The 8,190-nt window shown below is 37.0% G+C and overlaps 1 pseudogene; it reads left to right on the top strand.

The window, feature by feature from the left end:
- Positions 1-3,399: 3,399 nt before the first annotated feature.
- On the top strand, positions 3,400-4,923 carry LOC109001420 (annotated as a pseudogene).
- The last annotated feature ends 3,267 nt before the right edge of the window (positions 4,924-8,190 follow it).

The following is an 8,190-nucleotide window of genomic DNA, read 5'->3' as shown; positions in this document are numbered from 1 at the left end:
TGATAGAATTTAGGTTCAGTGAAAGTGGAAAGAGCTAAAGTGAAGGCTTTGTGTTTAGAAGCTAAAAAGGAATAACCAAGGGAATGAGATAAAGGGTATGACGTACCTGATAAAGGACCAAAATTCCCATGGGAAGGTGAGGAAGAGCAAGCTTGTGAAGATGCCAAATGGTAATGAAAATCTTGCAAGTAACCAGGTGGTTGATGTACTCGAGATGATATTTTGGGAAGAGAAAGCTCTTGTGAAATTTGTGGTGTATTGGAAATAGAATCTGTATTAGAATTTAAGACAGGTTCTATGTGAGGAGATGAAATAGGTAAAACAGAATCTATAGAAGAGGGAGATGAGATAGAATCTTCCTGATGAGGAAAAAGATTAGAGGGAATGGATTGATCATAAATTGGAGCAAGAAAAACAATATCTGAAGAAACAGTTGAATTCTGATTTAATGATTGGAAGGGGACGATGTGTTCATGAAAAACAACATCTCGAGAAACAAAGATTTGATGATTATCAAGATCATAAAGTTTATAACCCTTGATGGCAAGAGGATATCCTATGAAAATACATCTCCTAACTCTAAGAGCCAATTGGATCTGTTTTGAGCTAATGTAGAGGTATAGCAAAGAGAACCAAAGATCTTTAAGTGAGAATATGAAGGGAATTTTTGGAAAAGTAGATCATATGTTGTTTTGTTGGCAAGCAAAGGAGATGGAATTCTGTTGATCAAATATACTACTGTAAGTATACATTAAGACCAGAATTTTAATGGAACATGAGATGGAAGAAAAGAGCACGAGCAACATTAAGAATGTGCTGGTGTTTTCTTTCAACCACTGAGTTTTGTTGTGGAGTGGCCACACAAGACAATTGATGAACTATTCCTTTGGAAGAATAAAAATTAGACATAGCAAATTCAGTGCCATTATTTGTTCTGAGAACTTTTATGGAAGAAGCAAACTGATTGTTGACCGTGTTTATGAAATGCTGTAAATGCACTCGAGTGTTAGACTTATATTTAATCAAATATACCCAGGTGCTTCGAGAAAATTTATTTACAATGGTTAAAAAATATTTAAAACCATCTAATGAATGATATGGAAAAGGGCCCCAGATATCACAGTGTACAAGTTGAAAAGGTGAAGAAGAGCTATGTTCACTGTGAGAAGGAAATGGTAGCCTCCTATGTTTAGCAAGTAGACAGATTGAACAAGGAATTGTATTATTGATTGAAACATTAGGTACAATAGAAGATAATAATTTGATTCTGGAAAAGGAGGGATGACCCAACCTTTTATGCCAAATATCTAATTCAGATTGACTAGAATGAGAAACAAAAGCTAAATTGAAAGGTAAATCACAAGGAAGAGTACTAAGATCATCTGGTTTATGCAGTAAGTATAGTCCTCCTTTGGCTTTACCCTTCCTAATTATTCTCCAATGGGTGAGGTCCTGTATAAAGCAAGCATCACCAGAAAATATTAAGCAACAAGAGGATGATTTGGTTAGTTGACTGATAGAGAGGAGATTGAATTTAAAAGAAGGCACACATAGGACATTATGTAGAATGAGTTGTGGAGGCAAATGAATAGAACCAATGTGTGTAATTGGTGTTTAAATGCCATTAGGGATTTTCACAAAAGCATTATGTGCAGAATGAAAAGTTGTGAAAAAACATGTGTTATGGACCATGTGGTACGTAGCACCAGTATCCACAATCCAATCATTGGAATTAATAAATGATGGAGATATGGTTTTAATAGAAAAAACACAAGAAAACATAGAGCTACCCGAAAGATGATCAATTGGAGAGGTAACATTTGCTGTTTGAGATACATGTGACTCGGAATTGAGAAGAGTAAGAAGCTTTTGACATTGTTCTAGTGTGAATGGAAAAGAAGAATCAGCAGCAACTTGATGAGCTAAGGATGAAGGAATTGAAGATTTCCCTTTGGAGCGATTTCCAGGAGGATATCCATGTAACTTGAAGCACTTGTCAATAGTATGTCCTGGAAGAGAACTGTGAGAACATATAGGTCTTTCTTTGCGAGGAAAAGTCTTAGTTTGATGAATAGGTTTGGATGTAGATGAAAAAGCAGCAGATGAAATGTGTGAGCCTAGCACAGATCCAATGTCTCTTTGGCGTTCTTCTTGAAGAACAAGTGAAAAGACCTTGTTGATAGGAGGAAGTGGATCAATTAGGAGTATTTGATGACGTACTTGAGAGAATGAATCATTGAGCCCCCTCAAAAATCGCATGACATAATCTTGCTGGTGCATATCCATCAAAGCACATAATCCTCCACAAGAACAAACAAGTAATGGCCTATAGTTCATCAACTCATCCCATAGACCTTTCATTTGAGTGTAGTACGCACTAACAGAGAGATCATTTTGCATGAGAGATCCAATTGATTTCTGCAACTGGAAGATCTGAGGGCCCTTACCTTGAGAGAAACGTTCTTGAAGATCTGACCACATTTCCATGGCAGATTCAACGTAAATTACACTGGCAGCAATCTCTTTGGAAAGAGAGTTGAGAAGCCATGACAAAATCATGTTGTTACATCGAGTCCAGTGGTGAAGTAGAGGAGAAGTGTTTGATGGCTTAGCAAGAGAGCCATCAACAAAACCTAATTTGTTCTTGGCAGTAAGGGCCATGATCATGGATCTACACCAAGTGTGATAGTTTTCACCAATGAGAATTTGTGTAACAAGAACAGATCCAGGGCTATCTCCATGATGAAGATGGTAAGGACTGAAAGAATCTGAAGGATTTGATGAGGAGGATGAGGAATTTGCAGATGAAGATTCAGAAGAAGGGGTAGTCATGATGTTTTGCGCGGGAGCGTATTTTTCAAATTGATACCATGTTAATATTGATACCAAGAAGTGCTCAAGAAGATATAGAACATCAGAAAAATCTTTATTGAGTGATCTGTATAAAATGAACTACAACTTATATATGCTCACTTACAGACGTGGAAAAGATAAAACTTAAATATCTAACTAACTCTAATAAAAACCTCTATAACAGAATAAAATGAAGTTATATTATCTCTAATAGTTCTTCTAGTTAACAGAGACGGGGGATTCAATTGAATCCCAAATCTCTCACAGATCATACCAAAATTAATGTCACTTGTTGGAAGTTGGACCTTAGGCCACTGTCACGTACCCACTAATTCCAGCCATATATCTTTTTGGTCCACTGGCTACATACATATATATATAGTGACGCTAGCTCCGATCAATTAGATGCAAAGGCATTGTTTATATCGGGGATTAATATTCAAGATGTCCATTAATTTTCGAATTGTTGGTCCATTTTGAAATGGTCCCTTCAGCAAAAATATTGGCTAATTGCAACAAAACCATAGCAGAAAAAAGACTAATGTAATGACGGTAGGAAAAAAGACAAAACCACTAATAAACACCTACATGCATGATCCTGATATATCCCCAAGAATATCACATAGATGAGCTTAATTAACATCTGATATGTTTAATTATAGTTAGAACATTCTCTTGTGTTTTTTCTTGGTTAAGTAGATCACATAAAAATAAGCTCATAAATTGATGTGATTTTATGTGATACGTCATATATATCTATTTTATCATAAAAATAATTTTATAATCTCACATACATAACACATGAAGTGACGTCAATTTATAAAATTTATTTTTGCCCCTAGTATATATCTCTCTATGGAGGATATATTTCTTTTGAAAAAATCTCAATAAACCCAAAACTACTCAAATTTCACTCATAGTATCCAAATTGTATCAAGCACGTGAGATACAAAATAAATTCTCACCTTTGGTTAGTGCTTCTCTCTATCGTATGTGCTAGTATAAACCAAGAACGTCAAACTTTCTCCTACTATTCACACAACCTCCAAAGAAACACAAATAGCACATAAGGAAATAGCTAGCTAGCTAACTAGGGTTGCTATTCTTCCTGGTTGTGAGGCCATCAAAGTCTTGAACAAAAGAAAGAAAAGGAAGAGAGAGGAATATAGCAAATGGGTTTGCTTTCGAGTACGAGTATAAAGGAGCAAAAGAATTTTGTGTAGTGGAGTCTAAGGTGACTATCGTTGCATGTGGCGCCCTCAGTACACTAGCATTGTCGAAAAGAAATGGGTTGAAGAATGCCAACATTGGAAAGAACTTGCATCTACATCCAGTGGCAATGTCATGGGGCTATTTTCCAGACAATTCCCCATCCGATATTTGGCCAGAGGTAGAGAAGAAAAGCTATGAAGGAGGGATAATGACAGCAATGTCTCTAGTTGTTGCAGATTTTGATGGGTCTGGATATGGAGCATTGATACAGACACATTCATTGCACCCGGTACTTTCTCCGTGTTAATGCCGTGGGTTTCTGGCACAGAAATGAAAAGCCGAATGTCCAAGTTTTCTAGGACTGCCCATATATTTGCATTGGCAAGGGATAAAGGTTCAGGAACAATGCTTTCACCGAGCTCAATTAGTTACCAAATGGAAGTTGTTGATGAAGAGAATCTAAAGAAAGGGATAGAGAAGGTACTGAGGATTTTGGCAGCAGCCGGAGCTAAAGAAATCGGGACTCATCACATAAAAGGAAAGACCTTAAACTTAGAGAAAGCAAGCTCTCGTCAGTTTGAGAAGTTCGTGAACGACGAAAGTTCAAGGCCATTGAGAGGGCTTTCGTCTCCCTTATGTTCAACGCATCAAATGGGTAGCTGCAGGATGGGGGTTGACCCAAAGAAATCAATGGTGAACCAGGTGGGAGAGACATGAGAGGTGGAGGGGCTTTTCATAGCTGATACGAGTGTCTTTCCAACAGCTTTAGGTGTGAATCCAATGGTCAGTGTTCAGGCTATAACTTATTGCACTGCACAATCTGCTCTTGAAGTTCTTAAGAGGAAGAAGTGCAGATAGCCCTCCGTTTATTTGACTTAGACCGGTGTAAAGTTGATGAAAAATTCTTAAGAAATAAAAATCTGTAATCAACACCAGAATACTTTCATTAATGAAAATGGAAAACTACAAACATAAATCAAACCACAAGTTTTGAGATAAAAAGTCTAGAATACATTCCCACCACATGTTGATTCTATCAACATTCCTTGCATACTTAGCAAGATAATGAGTAGAATCACTAGTCTCTCTATAAACAATGAAACATGTCTAAACATACAATCCCCAAAACAAGAAGCCAACTAATCTTTAATCTCAAAATAAATACCACCAAATTTGGAGCTGTCCATGTTGCCCTGATATAATGCTTCTATAGCTATGGAGCAATCACTCTCTACCTAGATCTTTTCTATTCCCAAGCTTACATAGAACTGAAGGCCACGAAGAAGGGCCAGCAACTCCACCTGTTCAGGTTCAGCAACAACATCATCCAATAAGCTTGCAGCCATCAACACTCAGCCCAAACTGTCTCTCAAGATTGCACTTGTACCAGCTCTCCCCATCTCTTCAAAACAAGCTCCATCAACATTTAATTTCAAAACATCAGGATCCAATGGCTTCCATTTGTAGAAATCTCGCACTTGTTGCCTTTATAGTCGCTGGGGCCCTTTATAACATTTCAGCACAAAAATAACATGTTTAGCAACTTGATGCATGGGAACAAGAACGTGCTCATGAATGTATTTGTTCCTCCTATATCATATTCCCCATGCCAAAGCAAAAAAAGTAGAGAAATGTTCAAAGTGTTTGTCACTACAAAAATGAAATGCCACCTCAAAAACATTCAAAAATTTATCTCTCCCAAAGGTAGGGAGATAATCATTCCAGATCCTCTGCACATGCACACATTGGACTAAAACATGATACAGCCCTTCATGTTCAGCAGGACATAGACTACAGCTCACATCAATTGGGATGTGTTTTAGTAATACATTCTCCTTTGTAGGCAATCCATCCTTACAAGCACGCCATGCAAATATTTTGATCTTATTAGGCACATGCATTTTACAAATATTTTTCCAGACCACATTATGGATACGTGAAAAGGATGATTCAACTACCTGTGGACCCTGCTGAGCCAAAAAAAGCTTATAACAACTTCTAACCGTGAACATCCCATTTCTTTCACAGCCCCATTCCAAGCACACAAAACAACTTTCTGGATATCCTCCACAACCCTTGGATTAAAGAGAGCTCTAAGTTTTCTCAAATCCCACATTCTAGAGTTTTCATACATAAGAGACTTCACACAATCATGTTGGTTCCCTTCACTCGCCACAATCCCTTCCTTCACTAAAGAAGTATGTCCCGGATCCAACTATCAAGCCAAATATTTACTGAAGTCTCATCCCCTATCCTCCATCTACATCCCTCTAGAACCCATTTTTTGGCCTCCCAAATTCCTCTCCAAGTATAGGAAGGCGATCTACCCAACCCTGCTTGCAGAAAATCTGAACCCGAATAATACTTTACTTTCAACAATCTGTGCAGTAATGAATTTTCATCTTGGAGTAGACGCCTCCCCTGTTTAGCAAGCATTGCCAAATTAAAGAGTCTCATATTTTTAAACCCCATCCCTCCCCATGATTTCTTGACACACATTTTGTTCCAACTCAGCCAATGTATTCGCCTCTCGTCTTTCCTTTGCCCCCACCAAAACTTAGCCATCATACCTACCAATTCAGTACACAAACTCGAGGGAAGAAGAAAACAACTCATTGTATAAAAGGGTATTGAAAGAGCTACAGCCTTAAGTAACACTCCCTTTCCCCCCCTGTGAGAGCAACTTCTCCTTCCAAGCTCGAAACTTTTGCCACGCGCGCTATTTTATAGATGTAAAAGCAGTAGCTTTTGACCTCCCAACAATTGGTGGGAGTCCAAAATACTTCTCGTAATGCTGCACATCAAAATTTCCCCATAGCTGTTTAATCCCTTCTTGGACTCCACTTGGCACATTCCAAATAAAAACCATGGCTATTTTTTCACGATTAGTACGCTGACCTGAAACAGCTTCATATTTCTCCAACAGAGTTTGAACCCTCCTGTTCTCCTTTACATTAGCTTTACAGGAAGACCAAGATATCATCTACAAACAGCAAATGTAATATGCCATATCTATTTGTTAGTACAATAAGGTTTTACAATGTAGCTTATAACATCAAGTCATGTTAGTGTGTAAGTTTTCTTTTATAATATATATCTCTTTGGTGACCAAACATTTTCCTTCTATTTATATCATAATGTACTTTTGTGTACAATCCAAAAAAAGCAATTGCATGTTATCTCAAATTCTGTAAACATTGATTCCTTGGATTCCTCAATGATTTCCTTACTATTTCGTGCGTACAAAATATCATCAACATATAGGCAAATGATTAGAAATTCACATACTGCTCCTCCAACACATACTGCCTTTTTGCAATTTCTTCATCAAAGATAACCTCTCTACTAACCACAAAGTTTTTTGTTCATGAATTGTAGAGTTTGTATGCCTTTGACTCTTCGTTATATCCAATAAAGATACATTTTTCACCATGATCATCAAGCTTCCTTCTTTGGTTTGAAGGCCTTGGGAATAAGCAACACACCCAAAGATTTTTAGGTGTGCCACATTTGGCTTGTAGCCCCTCCACTCCTCTTTAGGCGTCATGTTCTTAATACTTTTTATAGGATACCTGTAACATCCCATACCCGATTGGATTGGAGAGTTAACACTTAAAATCATATTTCACAATACAAATATTAGCTCTAATTCTCAATTATACATAGATCTCACTATTTTAAACCAACTACTCCAAAACAATTAACTAGGAACACCACAAAATCTAAATATAAAGGTCAACCTCATAACATACCATGTCATCTGAGCACAAAAAACTTACTAAAAAACATTCTCCAATAGCCATGGCATCCCTTTTGTGCTTACTTCATCATACTTAAATAATCTCGCTCATGCTCCCTAATCTTGATTCTCAACAGAAACATTCAAATTATCTGAAAAATATTGTGGAGATAAAGAGTGAGTTATCAAAAAATCAATAAGCAGAGAACATATACTAGTATATAAACATGAGCATTTGCAAGGTCAGATTGCAAAACAAAATATTTTTAGTTTCTGAATGCAGAACCAAAAAATGTTATCAAAATATCAGAGCGGTACTTCAAAATATTCATATTCAAAATTCATTTGGTATAGCATAACTGAAATATCATCACATCATAACAGAA

Source organism: Juglans regia, chromosome 2 (assembly GCF_001411555.2).
Source record: "Juglans regia cultivar Chandler chromosome 2, Walnut 2.0, whole genome shotgun sequence".
NCBI classification, from domain to species: domain Eukaryota; kingdom Viridiplantae; phylum Streptophyta; class Magnoliopsida; order Fagales; family Juglandaceae; genus Juglans; species Juglans regia.
The sequence above is the reverse complement of the archived record's forward strand: the minus strand, read 5'-3'. Positions and strand labels throughout refer to the sequence as shown.